The sequence below is a fragment of the Mauremys mutica genome, chromosome 14, assembly GCF_020497125.1.
Source record: "Mauremys mutica isolate MM-2020 ecotype Southern chromosome 14, ASM2049712v1, whole genome shotgun sequence".
Classification (NCBI taxonomy): Eukaryota; Metazoa; Chordata; order Testudines; family Geoemydidae; genus Mauremys; species Mauremys mutica.
The window spans coordinates 33,054,524-33,081,896 of NC_059085.1; the positions used below are offsets into that span (position 1 = coordinate 33,054,524).

The 27,373-nt window shown below is 39.4% G+C and overlaps 1 long non-coding RNA gene across 1 annotated transcript; it reads left to right on the forward strand.

The window, feature by feature from the left end:
- The first annotated feature begins 7,856 nt into the window (after positions 1 to 7,856).
- Positions 7,857 to 11,108, forward strand: LOC123349661. The gene is made up of 3 exons (XR_006573612.1): positions 7,857 to 8,008; positions 8,319 to 8,401; positions 9,945 to 11,108. It is a non-coding gene; the product is annotated as an uncharacterized LOC123349661 (long non-coding RNA).
- Positions 11,109 to 27,373: the final 16,265 nt, after the last annotated feature.

Genomic DNA, 27,373 nt, shown 5'->3' on the forward strand with positions numbered 1-27,373 from the left:
AGCTTGTCACAGCATCACAGTGTGAGAGGGAGGCCAGGTTGGTAAGACAGAGAGCTCAGCACTACCCCAGAGGATTGCACCCATTACAACCACTCATAAAAAAAATCTTGAGATCAATGTGGATGGTTGTCTGAAAAACATCCACTCAATGTACAGTGTACAGTTTAGAAAAGAAAGATGACTAAGGGAGACATGATAGAGGACTATAAAATCACGTATGGTAAGGAGAAAGCTAATAGTAAAGTTTGTTTGGTTTTTGTTTTTTTTTTAATCTGACACAAAGAACCAAGAGTTATTCAATGGTAGCGGTGTAAAAAAAAAAAAAAAAAGGAAATCTCTCTTCACAAAACTTAGTCAACCTCCCTACTCCCCAGCCATTGGCTTCGTGCCCTGGACTCTGGTCCACAGCTATCAGCTCCACTCCCTGAGTCCAGGACCCACACAGCCTCAGCCCCCTTACTCCTGTTCAGGTTCCCCCCGGAGACATAGCACCCCCCACTACTAAAAATGTTCCTGTGCCACTGATTCTCTCTGTAGCATCTAGCCACAGCTGGAAGACAGGCTACTGGGCTAGATGGACTATTAGTATGACCCAGGATGGCCATTCTTATGTTCTATAAATCCCATGCAAGACCAGCTGCACCTAGTTTTACATTCGGCATATCAGAGTACTCAAACTGTGATAACTGTTGGGGTTGATGTAAGAGGTATGAATATTGATATATTTGGACAAACTTAACTGAATTTTGTGCACTTGGGGAAAAGTGTTTTTGCCTTACTAAGCTGATGTCAGTTTACAAAGATTGCATATAGTCGTGTAAACTGTAACCCTCTCCTGGAAATAGAGTCACACACACGTGCTTGCAAAAGCTGTTAAACACTGACAAAATAAGCACAAAAAGAAAACAATGTAGTGGAAGGTGACAGAGATCTAGGTTCAAATATAAATGCAGATTTCTTTCATGGCCTGAATCTGGAATCTAATGGACACGTGTATATCATAAAACCACCACTACATAATTAGATACAACTGATCACAGATCTTAAGGTCAAAAAGAAGTTTGGCCTTTGGCAGATCAAGACTAAGATACAGTGAGAGCTAATAGTGTATGTAAGGAAATCTTCACAACATAAGAGTGGGAAATGTTATCAGTCTGCCTTTTATAGTCACTATGGAATTGTACTCTTATTTGAAAACACATTTAAAAATGCACAGAGCTCATAAAAAAGCAAGTATGATTACAACCATGCACAACAAGTTTGAGTTACCTTAAAGAGGGCGGTCATTTTATGCTTGGCATTGCAAATGAAAGTGATAACCTTCAACATTGAAGGTTGTTGTCACTGCTAAAGACTTGGTGCTTGTATAGTCAAATTCTCTGAACTTAATACGTGACATTGCTGTTACAATCCACAGAGAGAATGAAAGGTAAAGTACATTCTTAAGTTCCTCAGAGCTTTGAGACACAAACTAACATTTCCCCTTCCATATTCAGGCCCTGACATCAATGAAGCCTATTATGTGTTGTTCATTTTGAAAATGAAAACTTACATTTAGAGGAGGTTTTGAAATGCCATCTTTCTGAGCACACGTATGCATTTAAAAATCAATAAAAATCCAACACCTTTTTTTTTTGCAATTCAATAGCAATAATATTAGAATTGCCTTTAAATGTCAAGGATGTTGGAAGAATTAAAGATAAAATTACGACAGCACTTCCCCTGTGAAATCGTTATTCTTTTAGTAATCTGGTAAACAAAAGTACTTATAAAATTCTGCTCGTCTGTTATAAAAAGTACTTTATGACAAAGATATCTCTGTGATAAGAATTAATTAAGGGAAGCCATCTGGTTTGAAAACGGACTTTTCTAAAGAACAAATATATAGCAAATCCAAAGTATAAAAAGGCTTTGCACATTAAAGACATTACAATTTGAATTAAACATTACCCTAGTTTAATGTTGCTCTACATGTGTGGGTGCATCTATGTTGTATTTCTGGTGCTCGTGCAAGTTTGATAGTGAGGGTGGTCTTTCTTAACTCAGGGCTGTATACCTAGCACTGAAGAACATAAATGAATATATGTTTGTATTTGCCGCTATATCTACAGCACATACAAAATCCATATTATAGTACTTTATACAACTATTAAAAGCAATGGAATGAGTACCTTTGGCACTATATTTTCATAAGAAAAGCCACAAAGGGCACAATTTAACTGACTTAATCAATGGCAGACATATTGCATTTTAAGGATTAACTTTTCAAAAATAGCCTTGAGCTTTGCACCTACAAGTTGTAACTAAAATAAAATTGTTGACATAACTGATGTTAGACAATTGTAATTGAATTTATGCAAGTATCTGTTTGCAAACAGCCTAGCCATTAAACAGATGTATGATTTTTAAGTTGACTATGTCCATTTAACTTTCCAAGATCTTAACATATAAGTAGACAGGTTTCACTATGACAGTGTAAAACATTTCCCAGCTAAGACCCCAAACCTGCTGCAACCTGTTCCATGCAAGCAGTCCATGAGCTGCATAGATGCCTTCAATGGGGCTTTGCCTGGGAGCAAGGGTCTGCCCGGGTAGAAATAATTGAAGAATTGGAATGAAAAAAAAAATTGAGAAGTGTGCCAAATCATGCCAATGATTCCTTCCAGGCCCAGAGAAGATAGCCTTCTCCTATGGTGCATCATTGGCAGGTGGTCATGTACAAGCTATTAAATCATATGGCCAAGTAGTTAAAACTGAGTACATCATTCTCTTGATAAAAAGGGAAGAAAGCTTACATTAGCATTAGGTTGTAACAAACATCACTTTGAAAATGAATGTAAATAGCAATGTCAATAGTATCATCCTCATCACACTGATTGGGGCTCACATGCAGAAGTCAAGGGTAGTTTTTATTTTTCTTTCTTCATTGGTCCAAAATAGCTAATTTGTTTTTCCTTTTTTTTTTGGGGGGGGGGGGAAGAATAGTCTCACTACTAGGTTGTTACGTCTACCCCTCCACCAACTCATGTCTCTTTTCATTGTCCTGCTGGCATCTACCCAATTGTTTTCCCAGTTAGGGGGTGAATGAGGAGGGTCGGGGGGGCATGGCCCTCCTACTTTCCACCACGGGCCCTGCCTCATCTCCCCCCACCCCCAGAGGCCCTGCCCACCATGGACAGGCTGGCAGCTATAGCCTGTCTGGGGAGTCCGAGCAGCTGTGGGGCGCTGTGCTGTGGACCCTCCACCTGCCCAGGGTTGGGGGCTGAGAGCAGATCCCAGTCTGTGTCCCCAACTCATGCCCCCCCACCCCCAGGCAGTTGCAGGGTCTGTGGATCCCTACAGCTGCACGTGTGGCTCTTATCATGGCCGGGCTGTGGCCCCCAGCTGGAGCCGGGTCAGGGTAAGAGGCACTTGAGCAGCTGTGTGGGAATCAGACCTTCCCGCCCTGGGTGCGGGACCCTCAGGGCGAGGACACAGGCCAGGGCCTGCTCTCAGCTCCCCGCCTGGGGCAGCTGGAGGGTCTGTCCACAGCTCCCAGCCCACTCCAGCTTTCAGCTTGGCAGGGGCCCTGCAGGAAGGGCAAGGATGGGACCCTGCTCCCTCCACTTTTGGGAAGGCTCTGCTGCCCCTGTTCCCAGTACAGAGCTGAAACTCACCTCTTTACCTCCCTTGGTTTGTGATTATTACTTTTTTGACAGACATATTCAGTCCAGCATATGGGCATTTTTCTTAGAGGGCCTGGAATGATCAGACCCCATTTGAAACTCATACCAATTTTAAAAAGTATTATACTTACAGTCTAATGATCAATTAAGATACTACTGATAACTTTGCATTTCTACAGCACCTGCCTCTGGATGATCCCAAGGTGCTTTGCAAACACTAAAGCAGTGGTTTTCAGACTGTGGACCATACATCATTCGTGGCCTGCAGAGAGCTGAATGATTGCATGAATACATGAAAAAAACCTAGAAATCACTCTTTGTGATTTCTCTATTTTCAAAGGAAACTAAATTCGGCAAGATGAACTTTTTAGAGACTACCACATGATAATTGCTTGCATCTGTTGAACCACACTTAGGCCAGGGCTCCCTGTTTCATTTGCACATTCGTATCAGGGGTTAGTCTCTCTGGGTTACATCAGACTATGACTACCACAATTGTAATTCAGCTCTAGGGGTCTGATTCTTTCTGTTTCTAAAGTAGAACTCCCACTGAAAGCAATGGGTGGTCCAGGCATGAAGTAGTTGCTATTTGGGCCACAAGTGTGTTGCTCATAAGGGGAGGAGATAAACAACAAAACCCCCAATCTTACAAGGCAAATCTGTGCCATAATATTCTCCCAGCTATAAAACTGCTCGAGCAGAGACAGATTGTGACTTGTATTAATGAGGACTTGGAAAATATTCTGACTGGTATTTTCCAGGTTCTCCCATTCCATGTATATTTATTCTGAAATTATGGAAAGTAACTTTGAAGCAGCACATGTGTGGAGAGTGACCTAACCAACTTAAATGGAGAAGTATAATCATTTTGATATATTAGGTTTCAAAACACCATACCTTGGGCAATACCTCACCTAGAGGAGGTTACTGCACATTAATTTTGAGTGTTAGGATCTGCCCACCACTATTTCAGCAGCAAATGCCATGGCAATAAAGAATAATCACTGCAGTAGTCATGCTGCTAGAGTTAGAGCTCCATCAGACTTTCCATTATAAATTCCCTCACAACACGCGTGCCCACCCTGCTTTTTAGATACTTGCAACTTGGTATTTTGAATTCATATTGTTCAGCAACTTCACATGCACGTTCACATTCCCTAGGAGAAATATCTTAAAATAAATATCATTTGTTTGTTAGATTTGTTACCTGACAAAGTAAACCCAGAATTGCTGAAACAAAGGCCTGGTCTACACATAGTTTTTGAACTGATTTAATTATTTTGATTAGGAGTGAGATTTTTATACCACTAGTTATATTGGTACAACCTTTAGTGTGGACAGTTATACCAGTACATAGCAGTGTCACCAAATCTGCATTTTTGCCTCCCCTCTCCCCAAACAAAGAACATTTTGTGGAAAAAAAATTGCCGTGCTATAAGAGACATTATTGAATTAATAGAAGTGAATCAGCAATGAATTGGTCTAAGAACAGTTCTTTCCCCCATAAGTAAGCAAAACTAACCAGTCAAAACCATGAAGATATACTTATAAATGAGTGGGATTTGTTTACAGGGAGAGAGACAATGTGTGTGTGTTGGGTTGGGGGCGGGGGAAGCTCACTTTGCTCTTCTAGTTTGGGCAATAAAATGTGAACGTTCGGGCTTATCCACACAATTTTTGGAGTGATTTAACTATATTGGTTTAGAAAACCCTAGTGTGGATCCTATATATAAAGGAGTTTATATGGGTAGAGTGTATTTCCCCTAAATTCTCAGGCATAAGGTAATAATTGGAGATATACCAATCTCCTAGAACTGGAAGGGACCTTGAAAGGTCATTGAGTCCAGCCCCCTGTCTTCACTAGCAGGACCAATTTTTGCCCCAGATCCCTAAGCGGCCCTCTCAAGGATTGAACTCACAACCCTGGGTTTAGCAGGCCAATGCTCAAACCACTGAGCTCTCCCTCCCCCCTTTCCCAGCTAGTCTTCCTGTCTTAGTAACAGCTATTCTGTTAAACCACATTTATACCTCAGTTGCCAGTGGATGTCACAACAATTTACTGGCCTGGGAGTACACATTTGATCTCTCTCTCAAATGGTTAAGGTACCCAGACAAACTAAAACGAACATAATTAGGGTTCCTAGCTCAGAATTCATGCAAAAAAGGAAACCAGGTTTCAGAAATACTTTGTAATTATAAGGGAAAGCCAAAGTGTCAACAAGTAAAGAGTACAAAAGCTAGTAAGTTGACCAAAATAGGAGAACAATATCATTACTGTATGAACAAGACTAACTTCAATGCAGAACTTGTCAGATCTAATATCATAAACTATAGAAAACCTGATGTAGGGAATCATGACCCTAACTCCTCTGCCACATTATTTTTCTCCCACCCAAAGGAACCTAATTAATTAATTTCCACTGGAAAATGTTCTCCAGTTCTGTAATTAATAATGAGCAGCCACCACACTAATTCTCTGTTGTGGGAAGGGTGTGCAAGGTGATTAGTGAAGGGAAATTATAGCCTATTTTCCTCAGCTGCAATCAACTTTTTAAAATCAAGATAATGTCAAAATCTTTTTCATTTACATGTACCAAAACACAGCAAGCACTACAAAGACAGAATATATTTGCAAAATTCTTTGATAACCAAGCAGCCTAGTCACTAAAAATAATTGTTTATAAAGGAACAATGTCTGTTAGGGTGCATTATAGGCCTACCAGAACTCTAAGAATGAAGTCCTTCCATTCTATATTAGTTATTTTGCTTGTCTTCTTGTGCTAAGGAAGAGATTAGAGGTGAAGTCCTGGCACAATTTTACCTTGGCACAGTAACCAGAACTCCACATCCAGGAAATCCTACAGTTCAGCGGTTTATTTTTCATTGCATACAAGTTAAGTTATTTGCTCATTACATTTACAACAGCAAGAATGACTTCTGAGTTAGGCAATTTCTGGTAGTTAATGACCAGCTATGTAGAGAGTCACTAGTTTGTCATTATTAGAATGAATGACACTCTCTTGTGGGCCAATCCTGCTCCTCATGAAGTGGATGGGACTTTAGTCATTGACTTCACTGGGAATAGCAGCAGGGATCTGTATGACTATTAAGTACTCCCTCTTAGGGGGCTACTAGTGTCATTAGCACTAAACCTGTCACCAAGCAAAATTCCCAGCTGGGAGAATGTGGGTGGTACAGAAGGGTAGACTCACCTCTGGAGTACTCTTTGGTGGGTGGGTGTAACATAACAGGCTCTTTCCTCTAGCATGCCCTGCCAATGTTTGCTCCAGTCCTGCAGTGGCCTCTCTTCTCACAATTCAGCCTTCTTGCCACATCACTCTTTAGTTCCACCCCTTCAAGGGTAACAAAGTCCAATAGAAAAAGAGTCCAGTGTTCTTACAAAAGGTCTTCAGTCCTGACCCTGGGTCCCATGGTCCTTATGTCCTTTTCTTGAGAATTATCAGACATACTTGTCCCCTTCTCAGGGGCCTCATGCCACCTTCCCCAGTGACAGATAGGAGAACAATTCCCCCTCCACCAAACTGAGTTCCAGCACAGGGACCCTATAACCAGCAGCCCATGTCTTCTCCTTCAAACTCCTTGCTGCTGAATTCCTTTACTTTTTCCTACTTTAGCATATCAGCAGGCCTTTCCCACAGCCTCTGAAAGTTCACCTTCTCACAGGGCCAGGACTCTTCAATAGAAATCCCCAAGAAAAATCCTAAAGTAAAAGTACAAATATCAATCCAATTCTTCCCTCCTCAGGCAGGATATTTCATTCAAATTGGTTCCTCAGTTGAACACCTACCAGGGCACTCTTTGTCCAGAAGTCCAGTTCCTGCTTTTTTTACCAGGGCTCCTCATCACCAGAGCTTTCTCTATACCAGTATCTTCTCTGTATCTCTTCTTACTCACTCCCAAATTTTCCTACTCAAGAAAGAATCACTAAACTAACTCTCCCTAGTCTTTAATCTCTAAAAGTAACTGCAGAGTTTCTCTAAGGAGCCACCTGCTTATCTGTACTTCTCTTCTTTATAGTCAGCACTAGCTCCTTTCCCAGCTAGTCTTCCTGTCTTAGTAAGCCTGACTCTCTGCCCTCACCTCCAAGTGCAGCCAGGTAGCCTAATTGGCTGCTCAGGCCCTATTAATTCTCTCAGAGCCAGGATGGGACATATGCCCTATCACAGTGGATTCTGTTCCTTTTGCAATGCCTCAGATGTGCAAGAAGGGTGTATCTGCCCCAGGGAGTCAGGTGACATAAGATATTCAAGCCAGATTTAGCCCTGGAATAAGCAGACACAATTCTCATTGAATGGAGTGGTAGTTGTACCTATTAACACCAGGTCTGAATTTGATCCATTGATTTTTTACTTAAATTTCCCTAGAGCTTTGAGACTTCCTAATGTAAAGAATGAAAATGGCTCCTGAAAACACATAGTAAAATGCATATAAAACCAATTTTGCTACTGTTACTAGGAAGCCAGCTTTCAGCAAAACTGCTAATATAATAAGGTGGAAAAAGCAAAACATAAGTTTTAGGAGTATAGTGTTAAAACTAGCTTTCTTTTTTTTCCCACATGGGTAGAAAGAGGGAAGCAACTAGATATGACTTTTAAATAAGTCTTTAGCAATAATTCATTTTATATGCTACAGGTTTGTAGAAGAAAATGTGGTCTATTCAGCAACAGAGTGAATTGCAAGGACACATAAATAACAAAACTCATTTTCATTTTGAGGTAAGTAAGCTTAGTTTCTATAAACTAGTTTTATTGAGTTCTAGGCGTTTGACTCAAATATAGGTTAGGAAGCATCGTGCTGGAAAAGCACCTGCCTATGTGTTATTTTCCCAAGTTAATGCCCAAGGTTGGAACTGATTTTTGGTACCATTACTGAGTCAAATAAACGTTGTTTGAATAGTTCTACTTTGAGTTGGGTTGCCCAGCCCCCCACAATGATATGTTCATAGCAAGGAAAGTCCAAGATTCTCATTTGCTGTTTCACATCCTGCTTACATAGAAAAGAAATATGAGGAAAGTGTTTAATGTATTTTAGCTTTTAATGCAATTTAGCAGCTGGAAATAATAAAGGGAAGCCAGCAGTCTGTGTCCAATCAACTCCTTAGGGACCAACAGCAAGTGCTCTGTGGACTGCAGTTTGGGAATCACTGGTCTAAAACATTTTGATCATAGGGTTTTTTTTCTTCTCTAATTGATGTGGTATGCTGTACACAGAATACATGATCCCGTGGTACAGCACACAAAGGCATTCCTGTGGCATGCCCTCATGTCTTATCCATACAGACATCCCAAAATCATGCCAATAAAACCACCATACCACCCCCTAGAGTACACATACCATAAAGTATAAAATGCATACCTGCAAAATCATACCAGTATAAACAAGGTTCTGAATTCTGTTCTGTCTCATAGGTATAAATCTATGGTGACTCTGTTCTAATCAATAATTTTTAATTAAATGTAATTCTGCTGTGTCAGGGGCCCTCCACACCTGCAAATAGAGGGGAAGGATTTGTGCTTACACTCCTGGCATATTCAAATTCCACTTCTGCAGAGAAGGGAGAATGAGAAAGTTAGAACCTGCCTTGAATTTCATTGAAAACTTTGAGTTTCTCTAAAACACATACTCCTTTCCTGGAAGACACGTAGCATTTTAAAGCTCCAGGACTTATTTTCCCCTCCTCCCAGGGCAGAAATCATTGGTAAATGTGCAATTCACATACCAAAAACACAGATAAAGGGTCTTTCATTTAACGATTCCAAGTTATTTCATAAAATGTAAAATTAAAGGATGCCTCCTATATAAGATGAAAGTCCTTGTAAACAGTCTGCCTTGATGGCATTCATGCAAAAGCCTCTTTTCGTTGCCTTGTTTGTACACCTTCTGAATATAGCAATACATCAACAAATGTTAAATATAAGGACTTCAAAATAAGAACAGCAGCGAGCTGTTTATTAGAGATTCAAACTTTGGCAAATAAACCCCTCCAGGCATCTCTTGGAAAAGCTTTCAGAATTACTTCTGTTTTCCTGCTTGGGATGAAAAGCTGCCTATTGGCTGCCAGTATTTGTATATTTGGACTATCTGTAGTTGATTCTGAAAGCACAACTGGTTCAGGAGAGAACATATTGGTGTGCCCAGAACAAAGAAAACACACACTTTAAGTACTCACAGCCTTTTGTACCCTACCACAGAAACTTTACTAAGGATGGAGGGCCTAGACATTTTGTAAAGTTCACTTGTGTGTTTTGCTCCCTCCAGGGACAGAAAGAAGTTGAGTTGGTCATGAAGAGAGTAGAGGGCTGGACCTCTAACCTACAGAGTCCACGGATCCATGCCAAACCCATTGATCCCAAAGCTGCCAGCTGGATTGTCTTCTCTCATTGATGATCCATGGTGTCCACAACCAGCAGAGCTTTCTAAGAGACTTACTACCATTTTCAACCTACCCTTCTCTAGCTGCCCAACAAAAGCCATAGAAAACATCCTGCACTTACAGCAACACTGATTTCCAGCATAACCTTCCTGAGCCACGATCACACACAACTAGAGCAAATACAATGTGAGCCAAAGGCTTAGTGGAACAGGTGAGCGCCATTGCTCACCCTATGTTCCCCCATCCAGTCCATCTCTCCTGCTCCTCTCTGCAATTTTTACTGAAGCAATGGCTCTTACTGTCCTCAGTCAGACAAAATATCTGGGTAGCAAACAAAAACACAACAAATACAAATAAAACACAATACTGTACTTGAATTTCCATTGTGATTTCTTCTTTTACTTTAATTAACTTTAGGCTTGCAAGCTTTAGGCTTGCTAGGCAGTTCTACTGAAAATTATCCTATGCTGATTGTAGGTTCCAGGCCTGAAACCTTTTCTCACAGCAGTAGTTCTCACTTTCACAACTGATTCCATTGACTTCAACAGAGCAACTCATGTCAGTATGAGTGTATTCTCAAAATTTGGATTTATCATTCTGAAATTTTCCACATTATTGACTGATTGATTAATATTTGAAAAACCTTCTTTCCCCCAAGTGGGAAGGAAAGATAATAAAGGATTATCAGTTAATGAATTATTTTTACTCCAACATTTTTGTCTAGTATTTTAAATATAAGCCCGTGTTAAAAGTTAATAACCAAAGTATTCATCTCTTTTATCTGAAGCATTTTGTTGCAAATGCATTTAATTTATCAACACTACCTTATCTAATCTCAGCAATACTATTTAGATTATGATGATACATGACCTGGACAGTAGATTATGTTATTTCAGATTCTCACAGAGGTTGTTTCATAACAAATTGACAGCAGTTGAATTTCCAGCTTAGCATAAGGACTTATCACTTGGTATTAAACTGGATTCTGTAATTTAGAGCTAATTGTTATATATTGATTTACTACATAGAATCGTTTATGCTGTAGGAAGACAGATATAAAAAGACTCCTGGAATTATTATATGAGTTATAATGAATTACCCTGTTAATATCCATTTTATTGTTGTTTTTAAAGGCAGCTTTTCCTGCAGTGCCGCAGTTTATGTACTATAGGAATATAGCATTTTCTCTCTCCACTGCTGCAGCACAGTATATAATAAATTACAGCATATTGTCCCAGCCCAAAGTAAAGGGGAGATAATATTTTGGCTCTTACCAATTAAAATTAACAACATATGCAACAATATATTTACAACATTTCAACTACATTTTAAATAGGAAACATACCCCACTGAAATTGCAAAAGGATCCCACCTTATGTATATAGATTGTTCCTGCTTTGTGCCTTTTGCCTCATGTCTTTTACATGTTCAAATGTTATGGGGAATTGCAAATTATAATTGTACCCTCTTGTGGTGAAGCTGTTTGGGTTTTTTTTTTGTTTTGTTTTTTGTTTCTTCCACAGGAAAACAAATAGCGTGTCACTGTATTCATATTCATTACTGTTAAATTCATTCCTTCTACGTAGAGATGGAGTATTCTGGCTCCATTAGGGCCAAGTGTGAAGCAGTCAGGATACGGGAATAACATCTGCAGCCCTTCTACAATGGTTATGCCAGTGTTTCTCAAACTGGGGTCGCCGCTTGTGTAGGGAAAGCCCCTGGCGGGCCGGGCCGGTATGTTTACCTGTCCCGTCAGCAGGTCCGGCAAATCGCAGCTCCCACTGGTCGCGATTCGCTGCTCCAGGCCAATGGGAGCTGCTGGAAGTGGCGCGAGCCGAGGAACTTACTGGCTGCCACTTCCAGCAGCTCCCATTGGCCTGCAGCAGCGAACCACAGCCAGTGGGAGCCGCGAGCGGATGGACCTGCGAATGGGGCAGGTAAACAAACCGGCCCGGCCTGCCAGGGGCTTTCCCTACACAAGCGGTGACCCCAGTTTGAGAAACACTGGGTTATGCAAAGCCACTGGAGCCACATAAACACAAGTCCACAGCCCCTCCCTCAGAGTGACACCAGACCATCCCTAGCTTGCTCCCAGTGTGGCTGGCATTGAGACTCTTACAGCAACACACAAAGGGTCCTATACATGGGTGCTCAGCACTTAGACCCTAATCAGGGTTTAAGTGGTGAAGTGGGCTATGTGATGGTCCTCCTAACTTGGGTGAATTTCACCCAATCAGAGAAGTCTCTTTACCCAGCACCAAAATGAAGCCACCTCTGAAGAAGAACATAGTAGTTATTATGACTCCAGCAACCCAACACAAGAGTTTATGGATAGAAAGTAAAGCCTTCATCAGTGTGCTGAAGATTTCTATATAATATGTTGAAGATGTCTTCCCCACGTCTCTGCCTCTCAAACCAAGCACTTCCTTGTCTTTGCTTCAGCAATAATGCATTCAAACATCAAATGTAAAGTGTGTCTTTCTTTTAAACAACAAGCAAACATAATGAGGTGAGTCAATAATATCAATTATCATTAGCACTACAAATTTGAAAGAGGCAATTTGAGTTCAATTACATTAACTCTGAAAACATACAGGTGCTGAACACTTTGTCACAGTTTTAAGGTAAATTGATGGTCTTTGTAGTTTAGAAAAAGAAGAAACACAACGATTTTGTTGAAGGCAAATGACTGAAGAGATCATTTATGTTTTCAGAGAAGGGAGACTGCAGTGGGGGAGGGGAACTCTTTTAGGACCCAATCCAGTTTAATGTGGCACATTAAATGGGAAGTTAGTGAATCTACAGTCCCCTAGCTTGCTGAGCAGGAATGTTCTAAGTGGACACGGCTGCAGCTCACCAAAAGTTCTGTAGTGTGCTTTTACATACTCCTTGGCTTGTCACGCACTCATGTTTGGTGTAGACAAGCCTTCCGATTTACCAAGGTATTTAGACATCAAAGGATATAGATAGATGCCTAGTGAAATTTACAAAAGTAGCTAAGCATGTTAGGTTCCTAATTTTAACTGAAAATCAGTGAGAGGCACCTAGCTCATTTATGCACCTTTGCTAATCCCACTAGGTGCTATCTGCATCTTTTGGTGCCTTAAAATACCTTGGCAAGTCTGGTCCTTTTTATCTTCAATGCCCATTGGCTTTATCCTCACAGGATACATCAGCAACTTGCAGGATCAGGTCCTACATTTTAATATAAATATTTTCTTATAAATGATTCCTGATTCCTGTTCCTCATAGCATCTTCCAAGCATATATTCACTACCAACTTCTTGAAAAGAGAGCATACATTTACTTTAAACCTGTGTGCTTGATTCAGTTATCTGTTCAATATGTGTATTTCATTTAACTTCAGCTGATTTGAGATACCTCATTCTCTATTGTGAAGCACTTGACTTTTCTCATAAATGTGTAATTTTCAACTTGAAGAAACATGTGCGCCTTCGGGGAATGATGTATTCTCTTTCCCCATGGTTTTTAATTTTGTTTACTTTGTTAAGTAGCCAACAAGAACATGCTGCAATATTGTACCAGACTCCTGTCAGGTCCAAAGCATATATTTTACATGTGAGAACTCTGAAATTGCTATAGAAATGCAGTGCAGCATAACTGATCTAATTTATGTCCAAAACATAGATAGATAGATAGATAGATAGATAGATAGATAGATAGATAGATAGATAGATAGATAGATAGATAGATAGAAAGGAGGATTGCAGCAAATTGTTGTCAGTACATTTGAACTGTAAGAAGCCTGTTAGATCACCTAATAAATCCAGGGCTGGCCATATCTTCATTTGTTCATTAGGTACTCAGTTTAAAAGAAAAAAAAATCAATACTTGTTCCTGTCTCATTTCTGAAGAATAGTGTTGAGCCATCTGAGGTCTAGAGCTCCTTCAGGTGAATGACATGCTCAGGTAAAGTTCAGAACCTCAATATCACCTCAGTTCATTTGGAACATCAGTCACAGGATTCTGATTTCTGACAGAAACAGAATTAAAGTGGAGGGCGGGAGGAAAGCATGGACTGTGTATCTGCTGTGAAATTGCCTCACTTCTGAAGGGAAAAAAAAACATTCGGTCCAATTCTGAAGTTCTGCAGCAAAACTCCCATTGTACAATCAAGTTCATTATTGTCCTAATAAATTACTTAATTGGGGATATGAATAGAGATAGCCTACAGATAGATAAGAGAGAAAAAATAGATAGATAGGGCATAGAAATTAGATAGGCTAGCTAGACTGTTAAGTTTTGTGACCAGAAAGGATACAGTGTTTTACAAAATGTTATAAAGTTATACATTTTAAGTGTTTACACCAGATTGGGCTGCACATATGAGCTCATAAGCGCACAGACCAAGGAGGTAACAATTCCTCTTTAGAATCATTGGAATTATTCCACCATTGGAAAGCTATCTGACAGTGTTTCAATTTAAGAAAGGTATTGACAAATTGGATTTGGTCTAGAAAAGGGCATTGAAGAGGACTGAGGTCGTGGAAGGAGTGGTCAATGAGAAGAGGCTAAAAGCACTTGAGAATACTCTGTAGAAGATTATCATTGGAAGGGAGATGGACTGAAGATCTAATAGGAGTTTCCCATCTCTACATTTTACAAGTCTGGTCCTCCTTTTACCTAAATGTAAATGGCTACAATGGAGTTACTTTACATTTAGGTAAAAGGAGGACCAGACTTGTAAAATGTAGAGATGGGAAACTCCTATTAGATCTTCAGTCCATCTCCCTTCCAATGATAATCTTCTACAGAGTATTCTCAAGTGCTTTAGCCTTTTGGAGCTTTAGCCAATGGAGTTAAGAGTGTAAAACTGGCATGGATGAGAACAAAATTAGGCACCATGGCTAATTAAAGAAGACTTCAACTATAATCTAGTCATCATGTGACAATAGCAAAGGAACTCACAGAGTGTTACTTCCTAAAACTGAACAATGAACATCATTAGAATAAGGAAAACACTTCTCTCTCTTTTTTTTTCCTGGAAGGTTTTAACATTCTTTGCAGGGATCAACTATGTGAGTGACTATGTCAGCTGAACCCTGAGGCTTATGCATATATTTTGACTAATGCAGTCTTTAGTGTCCTGAATTCTAACATCATCACAGCTCCATGCAGGCTGCTGATACAAGACCAAATCACTAAGTCAGTGTTATAGTCATATGATGCCTAGTACTGAGGATTAAAATGCCTGTTTCTGAGAGGTGAAAAGGGAATACGTTAACGTTTAATACATTAAATCATCCTTCTAACTGGAACAAAGCTATAAACAAAAACAATAACAACAAAGTCCTAGAGGAACTAACAGATTCAGTCTTTATCTGGCAGAGGAGAATATGCAATTATAAAGCTATCAAGGCTCTAAACCCATAAATATAATTAAGAATAAAGATGGGCTGGAAGAAAAAAATACCAATGTGAAATCATCATGGCTTTTAAAATAATTGGATAATGCTCTAACTGGAGGGAAACTAGTCAAGTATATCCTCCCTCACATAAGATAATCATATGTTGTCACAGTTCCCCATTTGCTTAGAGAACTAAATATAGTTTCAGGTGTCCCATCATTCTTAGCTGCACATCCCCTCACCTCGCACACCATAGAACCAGCCTCCACCCATGTAACTCAAGAAGTCTGGAGATTGCTTCTTTGGAATTCATTAGCACGCCAATAATTTAGGCACACGTGTTTGCAAAATAGGCTCATCTCCATACCAAAGGCTGAAAAGAGGCTGATGTAAGAATACAATGGTAAAAATCCCCTCTGTGGATAACCTGCTCTGCAGCCAGATGCCTTGTTAATAAATCTCAGGGGTACAACATACAAGTAGGTGAAAAATGTGACTGTGAGAATTCAAAAGACAGTTCTGTGTAAATAATGCATTCTTATCCATCTGCCGTAGGGACACATGACATAGCAGGATGGAAGAAGGCCAGCATACATTAACTCTGACAGTATTTTGTTTATTGCTTTTTAAGAAATATGTCTAAAATGCTTTTAGGACCAGACTCCCTTTAGTTTAAGTTCATACTCCCATTAAGTGACATTACACTGAACCGAGTCACCTTTTCTCCATCTATCTCTTTATTCTTTTCAGAGTTGTGTATATTCTGCTGCAATGCAATGAAGTCACAATGCAGTCTTTCTAAATCAGTAATGACTGAGTTCTTGTTTACTGTCATTCACAGTCCCCAGCCTCCAAGACAACTAGATCTATGATCTCCACCCTCTGTAAAGTCTTTTAGTTGTTTCCCCCAAAAAATGTGAGCAGAGCTATTTATACATGCTATTGTCCATTAAATAATAAGTTTCCACGTTTCCTTGTTGTTGCTTTAGCATTTTTAGAATCTTTTTCAGTGCTGCTAGCATCTATCAGTACCTCACTTACTCCAAAATGAATATTCTTGATCTACAAAAACTTCTCCTATTTTCTTAATGCAGCACTTTTATAATTCTTGACTCATTCATTGCATGCCCTAGTTATTGATGCTCTAATTATATTATTGCCTTTTCAAACAAAGTGGCAATTGCCATGAGAATTTCTGTTGTCTCTCTTGAGAGATTTCATAGCTCTACCAAAACCTGTAATTTTTTTTCTTTTGTGGAACACTAAGAAAGAATTTTATTAAAATTTTAACCATGAAAATGTGCTCTATTTTTTGGATTTATATATTTGTGACATTATTGACATGAACTGTAACCTTATAGACCATTGTTGCAACCAAGGTCCTATAGGTGCACCAAATCTTGTACAAGGGAGGTCAAGTAAGGTGTCTATAGAAAGATTGTAATTTGATGGCTATGATTATGCTGTCTGTATGTGTGTATCAATTTTGTATTTGAAGTTATGAATATTGGCTAATTGTACTTGTATCTCAATGTGTTTGATACTAAGTAGCCTCAGTGATGCATTTGGTCAGCTTCTTGAGAAAGGACTATTCTCAGTAAGTGCCCAGTCAAGAAACACTTAACTGACAATGGACTTTGGGAGATGCCAATCTATATCTGAGCTTTCCTGGGAACATTCAAACAAATATGTAAACAATGGCATTGTCCTGAAAAAAGAGCTGAATCATTCATGGACATGTGACTTGCCCGAGGGGCTACAAACTCCACTTTGTTGCTGTGATTTTTCAAAGAAGAACAAAGGGGTTTCTGCCCACAAGAGCGAGAATATAAAAGGCCAGAGATGGCCTGTCCACCCCAAAGAGATGTCTGAAAGAAACTGGAACAAAGGATTGTAATTATGGGAGTTTGAGTGATTGCTGGACCCACGCCATAAGCCACAACGTTGGTCTGAAAAGAATTGGGCCCAGACTAGGAAGGAGTCTAGTCTTTGAAAGAAGCTTATTGAAACATCTCTGAGGGTGGTGAGATTTACCTTTATTCAGTTGCCTACTGTATTAGCCTTAGACTTGCGTGTTTTGTTTTATTTTGCTTGGTAACTTACTTTGTTCTGTCTGTTATTACATGGAACCACTCAAATCCTACTTTTTATATTTAATAAAATCACTTTTTGCTTATTAATTAACCCAGAGTGAGTAATTAATACCTAGGGGAACAAACAGCTGTGCATCTCTTATAGAGAGCAGACAATTTATCAGTTTACCCTGTATAACCTTTATACAGAGTAAAAATGGATTTATTTGTGGTTTGGATCCCACTGGGAGCTGGATGTCTGGGTGTGAGAGACAGGAGCATTTGCTAAGCCCTTTTCAGTTAAGTCTGCAGCTTTGGGGGCATGGGTCAGACCCTGGCTCTGTGTTGCAGCAGATTAGCATATCTGGCTCAACAAGGTAGGGTTCTGAAGGCCCAAACTGGCAGAGAAAACAGGCTCAGAGGTAGTCTCAGCACATCAAGTAACAGTCCCAAGGGGGTTTCTGTGACTAAATCTGTCACAATATTGTAACAATAAAAGTTTTCCTCCCTGCCCCACAATTCCTATAATCCCACTTGAATGAACCTAGCATTTCAAACATCCAAAACTTGCTTTGTTGAAATTCAAAATCCATATGTTCTCTCTACTCCTTCCACCTGGAATTCCAAGAGGTTTGGACCAATTGTCTATAGGCCCCTTGACATTGCTACTGAGTATTAGGTGGAAGCTGCCTTCTAGAACTGTTTAATTATACTATTTTTTGTGGGTGTATCGATTATTTTCATGTAAAGCTTATATGGGCTTGAGTCATTAGAGGTGGGATTTTCAAATAGTATTGAACTAAAGCTGTTCCCTTGGAAGTCAATGAGAGACTTAATATTCACTTCAGAGGGATCTAAAGTAGACCACATCAAGTGCTTTTGAAAAGCCCACCCTTAGGTGGTTTACTTTGGATTGCTTGATGGGCTATCAATGAACATCTGCTATCTTTCACTATAATCAGACTGTGATATGACTGCATCTCAGGTAGACATATCCAGGCTAGCTTTGATCTAGCTAGTTCAGGTACCACTAGCAACAAAACCATGACAGCATGGGAAGCATTACAGGCTAGTATATAACCAGGATCCTGGGTGAACTTGTATAGCCTGTACGGCTGTGATTTCACAGCTATTGTTATTTGAGATAGGTACATCAAGGCTAGCTCGGATATGTTTATACATGCTGAAGTCACACCTCTGGCTGCAATGTAGACATAGGGTATATCTATAATTCCAGCTGAGGGTATGATTCCTAGCTCAAAGAGCCATACTCCCTCTAGCTCTCATTCAGCTAGCACATTAAAAATAGAATGTAGCCACTGCAGTAAGCTGTGGGATGGGCTAGTTATCCCAGATACATGCCTAGGGTCTCAGATGTATATGTATTTGGGGTGGCTAGCTCATCCCACTGCCCATGCTGCCATGGCTGCACTCTGTTTTCAGCACACTAGCTCCATGGGACCTGGTCTGAGTATACCTCCTTGAGCTGATATTCACACTCCCAGCTCAAAGTATAGACATACCCATAGGCTGCTATTTATAGTTCAGCCCTGGTCAGGAGTGAATACGATGCATTGTCATCCGATACCTCCTTGATAAATTCACAGTCTCCCTCAATTTCTTGGATGACAGATATTAACATGATTATCTTCTTGGCTTACACAGTCAACAGAGAGGCCAAAATGCTCAGACTTATTGAAACAATCTAGAGCTGTTCTTTGATTCTTTGAATTGTATGGTCTCTGTACACACTACTGGTATATCCTGTGACTAACAGTAGTAAGCTTATCAGGATCTGGTTTCAATGTATCTCCTTTCAATAACATTTCTTTTTTATTGAACAAGAAATAAATAATGAAACAGGTCTTGCTCTCAACCTTCCATGCAAATGAGAGAGAAATTACTACCAGCAGAATGGGCACCCCAAGTGTCTGCCTTATCTGAGAGCATCAGGAGTGCTGGGAAGGAAACATATACATCTCTTCTGGTCAGAAAAAAACATAAAGGGGAAGAGGTAGAGGAGCAAGATGATTTTATGACAAAGTTTCTCAACCTTGTAATTTCTAGCACTGAATAGACAGTCCTCCCCCAAAATAAGTACTTTTCAAGGAAAATGTTGGTGCAAAAGGAACTTCTGCAGTAAAATTTTAAACCAATGGATTGGGTTTCAGAAAGGCAGCAGCAAGTTGCCCCTGAATAGGACAGGTGAGATAGAAATGATACATGTCATCAGCTACAACTACAATTATGACATTTTGCATTTAAAATAATTTACAGTTGAATTCTGAGTCACAATAGCTGTTGGCACAAGCTGGTATAACTCCATTGATTTCAGAATTGTTGCACCACCTTACCTCAGCAGTGAATTGAGCCCTATATGTGCATATACAACCCAGTTAGATTTGTCATTGTTTTTCAAGTTCTCTCACAGTCCTTGGGCCAACAATTGGTCAGACTCAACATGCATGCAGTGTAATCATACAAAGAGATGAGATGTAGCTACAAAAGCTAGGATCTGAATTCAAGCTTAACCAAAGCAGCTAATACTCACATCTAGTATTTTGGCTAAGGCTATGACAGTTACCTGCATTGTTCAAATAAATAGGAGTTTTTCCACTAACTGGAAAGGAAGCAGGATCAAGTGCTTAGAGAACAGAGATGAAAACCAGATTCAGATCCTAGCCTTACAAATTCTGGGGATCTCAGATCAAAGGTTTGAGCTTTTCAGGCGTTTACATACCATCAATACTATTGTACGTTTCCTTTCTTTGGAAGCTGGAATGTAAAATTTCCCCACAATAGAAGCTATGATCCAGATTTTCAAAGCAGCAGATTTGTCCATCTGCAATCCCTTAGCACACATACAAGTTAGGGTTTGCTCATACAAATCTCAACTTGTGCACAAACACAGAAAGTTGTGTCTGCACAGATCAGACAAATGCAAAATCTAGTCTTTTGAAAATATGGCCCTGTATGGAAACATGACAAGCATTTCTCTATCTCATGGCTATTCCACATCACATGTATTAGCGACCTAAGACAGCAGGCTGTGAAATGCCATTGGCCAGTTTGTTTAGATTTATATGATGCACAGGTGACAATTATAGACACAGTTCAACGCCTGCAGTATTAACTATGGACTCAGTAGACAGGCAAATACCTGACCCTGCCTAGTGCTACTGCCTACCTGACCCTTCCTATTGACTCCTCAGAGAAACCCAAATATATTCAGATTGGTTCTGCCCACTGGGAATTCAGAACATGAAATATGAAATAAAGGCTATTGGCTAAACTGCTGACAAACATATCACATATATATTTTAACAGCAGAATTGATTCAAATAGATTAGACTGTTAGAAAAAATACACTTTTCAGACAGACATGCAAAGTTGACACATCTAGATTAAAGAAATGTTTTGATTAAGTAAAGACACTGTTCACAGGTTAGCACTGCATGAAGAGGACACAATGCGCTGATTCTAAAGTGATGCATCCACTATTAGTATTGAGGGAAGAAGGAAAAATCACCTTCGATTTCTCTTAAGTGAGGATGGCTAATAAAATCTATAACACTGAAGAATCTTATGGTACAAATAAAAACAGGATGGCAAGATGAACTCTATCTTTTGCTTGAAGTCATTGAAAGAATATATGGCTCACTCTGAAAAGAGGCCAGCATATAACAGAAAATGGCCCGAACATGCTGTTCAGACATAGTTACTTGGTGCCTTCTACAAAATGATGGCCAGACTTTGTAATATTCCATCATCAGTTCCAAATGCATCTCAAAAAGTGAAAGCTTTATGTGCTGTTCTGGAATCCAGGAAAGTATGTAGCCTTAGGGGTTGTATTCAAATGAGTCTTCCAAGATACTTATAAATGTTAGCTCAGACACCGTTTATCTAGTGCTGGGAAAGCAAGGACTCAGTTTCATTGCCAACATCCTTAATAACCATGAGCCACTGGCACTGTCCATAATATACCAGATAAGCAGAAGTTATACATCCCACTCATTACCATGCTATATTAAATCTTAGCACAGTTGAGAGAACAACATTTCAGAAGTTATTTACAGTGATGTGAAAAATTTAATCCATAAACAAATGAACAACAACATGATAGTTCAGGAGATTTTAAAAAATAGCTGTTGACAGAAGAGTCAAAATATATGTATTTTTAAGCAAACCTGGATTACCAATGAAATGTTAGCACCTTGGGTCTATTTAGTCTAGTTATTTATTCATTTGATTATGTTTAAAATGCTCATTGTTCTGGGTTCTTTCTGGGAGACAGTAGTTTGTGTAGGCGATATGATGACTAGTTGGTCCAGGCTTCTAAAATAAGTTGAATTTTATGGACATGCTTCCTGTTTATTGCTGTTCACCATCTTGTCAATACCAACTCATATGACCCACAAAACAGCCAGCCAAATTCAACTCTTTTCGTTGAATACATTTATTCTGAATAAGTTTCTTTTTTCCCCCTGCACAATTTGACACTTCCTACTCAGGTGCCCACTGTTTGTCATATAGATTCAGAACTTGAGGTCTCGTTGTGTCCCTCCATCACAACTGCTGACAGAACTGGCCTAGACATCTTTTACAATATGAGACTGGCTAGAGAGCTGTGACTGCATCTCAGATGTAGACCTCACTTACCTCCACCCTATGTCATTCTGAGAATGCATAACAGCAATGCCCTCTACATCTGAAGACTGTTCAGAAATGTACGTTAGTGCAGAATGTGGCAGTCTACACTTCTCAGCCATACTTCACATGGAAACCACATCACATCTGTGCACCAAGACATAAACAGGTTTCCAATTCATTTCAAAATGCAGGTCAAAGCGTTTATTGCTCTATAAAGCTCCAATTCACCAAAGCACTTACACATGTGTTTAAGTTTAAATATAGTCCTTGTAACATTCTGCATAGAACTTGGAGGGAGGAGCACAAGTTGCAGGAAGCAAGAGTATGGAGAAGGCACAAGGAAGTCACTCTGTGTACACATGGCATGAATGATAGTTACAGTTGCAGCATCTCTGTAAATAGCTTTCTTAATAAAGAACCAGTTTAGTTTTAGACACATTGAGTCTTCTTATGTGACGATTTAGCACATGGTACATGAAACAGTCCCATTGACTGAATAGGGTTCCACTTAACCAGGTGCTTAAAGTTACATATATGTTTAAGTGCCCTGCTGAACTGGGACCCTTGATGTTTTATATCCTGGCTGTTCGAGAAACCACCTAACTCCTCGTTTTCTATAACTGCAGTTGAGATCAGCTGACAGCTCATTGGGTTAGCCATAAGAAGGCAGCTAGAGTTCACCCTCAAATCTGTTGATCTTCATGGCATTCTGCAAGGTATATCTGTTCTCCCAGACTTTGGAAGGAAGGGAATCGAGATAGGCATATCTTTAAAAATTAGAGTAAGTAAATAAACTGCTATGAATGCATGTGCAGACATGGTAATTACACACATACAAATCATGTAGAGGGATTTTTTGTGCACAGTTCCCAAAACAAGGGCTGTAATATGCAACTATCAGAATTCTTTTAAAGCTGAGATGTGACACTTGGCATTCTAATGGTAACTTGTCTTGCCCAGTCAATGGTGTATGCCATTCACTCTGTACTGTTTAGATAGCTTAATGACATGAATAGGTGTGAAACCTATATTCAAAATTATGATCTCTTCCTACGTACACAATGCCTCCCCAGCACTACTTACGTATATACACACACATCAAAATTAAATACCTCAGGACGGCTTAATTTTTGGACCAAAAAGATTTGTGTGTATGGCTGCAGACATGTAATTATTCACCAGACCAAAAGCATTTTCATCAGATGCTGTGCAAGTGATACATTTTGCAGTTAAAGTAGTGCTTTTGAGAAAATAGTGAGAATAGCTACTGCACAAATACTATTATTTTCTGTTCTTTGCTCCTACCAGGAATCTTAATTTTTCATGTAAAATATATTTGCATTTTTAAAGACAACAACTTTTTTTGTACAAAGAAACGTAACATGAATTCTATGATCATGGCTAATTCTATTTTATTTTATTTTTTCTGAGAGAACAAATGACATAGAAAACAGAATGAGACAAATGTGGAATTTCTGAAATTTCAATAAACATTATTATTTTCTTATTTTTTATTTATCTTAATCAGGTGTCTTTTTTCATCTATCCACTAATCCAACTTTCTTTACCTTTTGTTTTTACATAAATAAACATTAAACATACTTTCCTGCCATAAGCTTTCTTTTTTATTCTCTTTGCTCTCTATTCTTCTACAATAAATCTATTAATTTTTCATATTTTATTTTTGAGATGCTCTTTTGTTATCCGATTCCTAATTAATTCTCTCTCAAGCTTACAATACCAATGCTTATTTATTATGAATGTATTATACAGCTTGGCTTTATATGAAAGTAATGACAAAAAATCCTTAAGAAATTATGCATGCAAAATAAATATAGACGACTCTGAGAAAGAAAGAAAGAAAAAAAGAAAGAAAGAAAGAAAGAGTAAACTGAAAAATAGAGAAAAAAATCCATTAGAGAAGGTAAATCTTCCTAAACCTAGACATGAGGTTCTTAATATTATGTTGCTTTGAAACAGGAAGTAGGTTACTAAAGTTTGGAATGGCAAGAAAGGATTACACACATGTCCCTCCATTTTTTCCTTGGGAAGGGGGAGCAGGAGGGGTAAGACAGTAGTCACTCAGATACTTCAGTGATGGGTGTCAATATAAAAAACACAGAGAGTGAGACACTAGGAAGCAAGGAGTACACAGGGTCATCATCATATTAATATTATTTCTTTGCATTACTGTAGTGCCTAGGAGCCCTAGTTATGGTCCATGATGCTATTGCGGTAGGTGCTGCACAGATGCAGAATAAAAAAGACAGTCCCTGTTTCAAATTGCGTACAATCTAAATATAAGACCAGAGACAACTGGTGGATGCAGACCACATGCAGATGAGGGAGCACAAGGAAACAGTAAGCCAATATTGGTCAGCATGCTAGGCTGTGTTCCCAGCACACCGTCAGCCTGCTTGTTGTGAAGCTTTCTATAGGCCAGTGGTTCCCAAACTCATTCCACAGGTTCGGCCACTCGTGGCTCCCAGTGGCTGCGGTTCACTGCTCCAGGCCAATGGGAGCTGCTGGAAGCAGCGGCCAGTACGTCCCTTGGCCCGCACTGCTTCCAACAGCTCCCATTGGCCTGGAGCGGTGAACCTCAGGCAGTGGGAGCCACGATCGGCCGAACCTGCGGATGTGGCAGGTAAACAAACCAGCTCGGCCCTCCAGGGGCTTTCCATGCACAAGCGGCAGAACAAGTTTAGGAACCACTGCTGTAGGTATTTGTCACATTTCAGGGCAACTGCACCTGTATTCCACCTCTGTAGTCCTGCAACAGTACCCTCTCTAAGCTACTGGCTTCTCAGCCATCATGTCTCTTGGTTGGAGACATGCGTCTCTCTCCCTCCTGACTGGGGATTTTTTAGGCTGCACAGTTCCCTGCCATATTGGAATTTCCCAGCAAGCAATCCTGTCTATGCAGGCCTGCTTTGCTTTCTCCTCAGGGTACATCTACACAGCAAAGAAAACCCCACAGCTGGCCTGTGACAGCTCTAGGACCCTGAGGGGTTGGAGGGTCACAGAGCTCGGGCTCCAGCCTAGCCTAGAACTCTACACAGCAATGAAACCGCCCCGCAGCCGGACCCTGTGAGCCTGAGACGGCTGGCACAGGACAGCCATAGGGTTTTCTTTGCTGCGTAGACATATAGTCAGAGGCTACAAACAACATAATTGTTTCAGTTATAAGGTAATTTGAAGCTCAAAACACTTCTCAGCGTTGCCTCTTCCCCCCCGCCCCCGCCCCCGACATTGCATTGCACAATAATACATACATTTTGCATTTTCAGTACAGTGGACTCCAAAAATACTTTAAAATTTAAATAAAGTTTAACTTAATTCAGTAAGGTTTGCCCAGGCCCATATCTGCCACAAGAGTCACGGCACTCGAGAGTTTTAAGGAGGATGATGAGGTAGACAATTTTTCACGTCTACTGTCCACAGAAAATTTTTATTTTTTCCTTGAAAAACTGAAAGCCCCAAAATTGTAAATGATTTTGGATGACAATTGAAATATTTTGACTGAAAACCAAACAAATTGATTCAAAATGTTGGTACCATGCCTCATGGAGTTGTCATTCAGATATCTTATGCTCTCATTCTCCCTATTGACTCTGCCCACACTACATCTCCCATGATACACCACAGGCACTGACTCCTATAACAACCCCACTCTCCAAAGAAAATGGTGCATCCTGGGAGCTGTATTTTGGCTTGTAAATCTGGTCCATGGAGGAGAATGGGAGCATAAGGAACCCAGACTACAAATCACATGAGGCACATTGCTACCATCTTAATAAAAATATTTTGGTTTTTTACAGAAATGTTTGATAATTTGACAAAATGTCAAGCGATTACAAATTAATCATGATTAATCACACAATTAAAAATATGAATTGTGATTAATTACACTGTTAATAATGGACTACCATTTATTTAAATATTTTGGATGTTTTCTATGCTTTCAAATATATTGATTTCAATTACAGCACAGACCACAAAGTATACAGCTTACTTTATGTTTATTTTTATTACAAATATTTGTGCTATAAAAAACAAAAGAAATAGTATTTTTCAATTTACCTCATACAAATACTGTAATACACTCTCTTTATCATGAAAGTTGAACTTATAAATGCATTCAAAAATAAAACAATGTAAAACTTTAGAGCCTACAAGTCCACTCAGTCCTACTTCTTTTTCAGTCAGTCACTCAGACAAATAAGTTTGTTTACATTTGCAGAAGATAATGCTGCCCATTTCTTGTGTACAGTGTAACCTGAAAGTGAGAACATGGCACTGTTGTAGCTGGCGCCGCAACATATTTATGTGCCGGATGCATTAAAGATTCATATGTCCCTTCATGCTTCAACCATCATTCTAGAGGACATGTGTCCATGCTGACGGTTCTGCTAAAAAATGATCCAAACCAGTGCCGACCGATGCATGTTCACTTTTATCATCTGAGTCAGATACCACCAGCAGAAGGTTGATTTTCTTTTTTGGTGGTTCGGGTTCTGTAGTTTCCACATTGGAGTGTTGTTCTTTTAAGACACCTCATCTCTCTCAGATTTTGGAAGGCACTTCAGATTCTTAAACCTTGGGTCAAGTGTTATAGCTATTTTTAGAAACCTCACATTGGTACCTTCTTTGTGTTTTGTCAAATCTGTAGTGAAAGTGTTTTTAAAATGAACAACATGTGCTGGATCATTATCCAAGACTGCTATAACATGAAATATATGGCAGAATGCAGGTAAAACAGAGCATGGGACATATGATTCTCCCACAAAGGAGTTCAGACCCAAATTTTATTAACACATTTTTTTAACAAGAGTCATTGGCATGGAAGCATGTCCTTTGGAATGGTGAGCGAACCACGAAGGAGCATATGAATGTTTAGCAAATCTGGCATGTAAATACCTTGCAATGCCGGATACAAAAGTGCCATGCAAATGCCTGTTCTCACTTTCTGGTGACATTGTAAATAAGAAGATGGCAACATTATCTTCTGTAAATGTAAACAAACTTGTTTGTATTAGTGATTGGCTGAAAAAGAAGTAGGACTGAGTGATTTGTAGGCTGTGAAGTTTGACATTGTTTTGTTTTGGAGTGCATTATGTAATAAAAAAAAATCTACATTTGTAAGTTGCACTTTCACAATAAAGAGATTGCATTATGATATTGTATGAGGTGAAATTAAAAATACTATTTCTTTTATCATTTTTA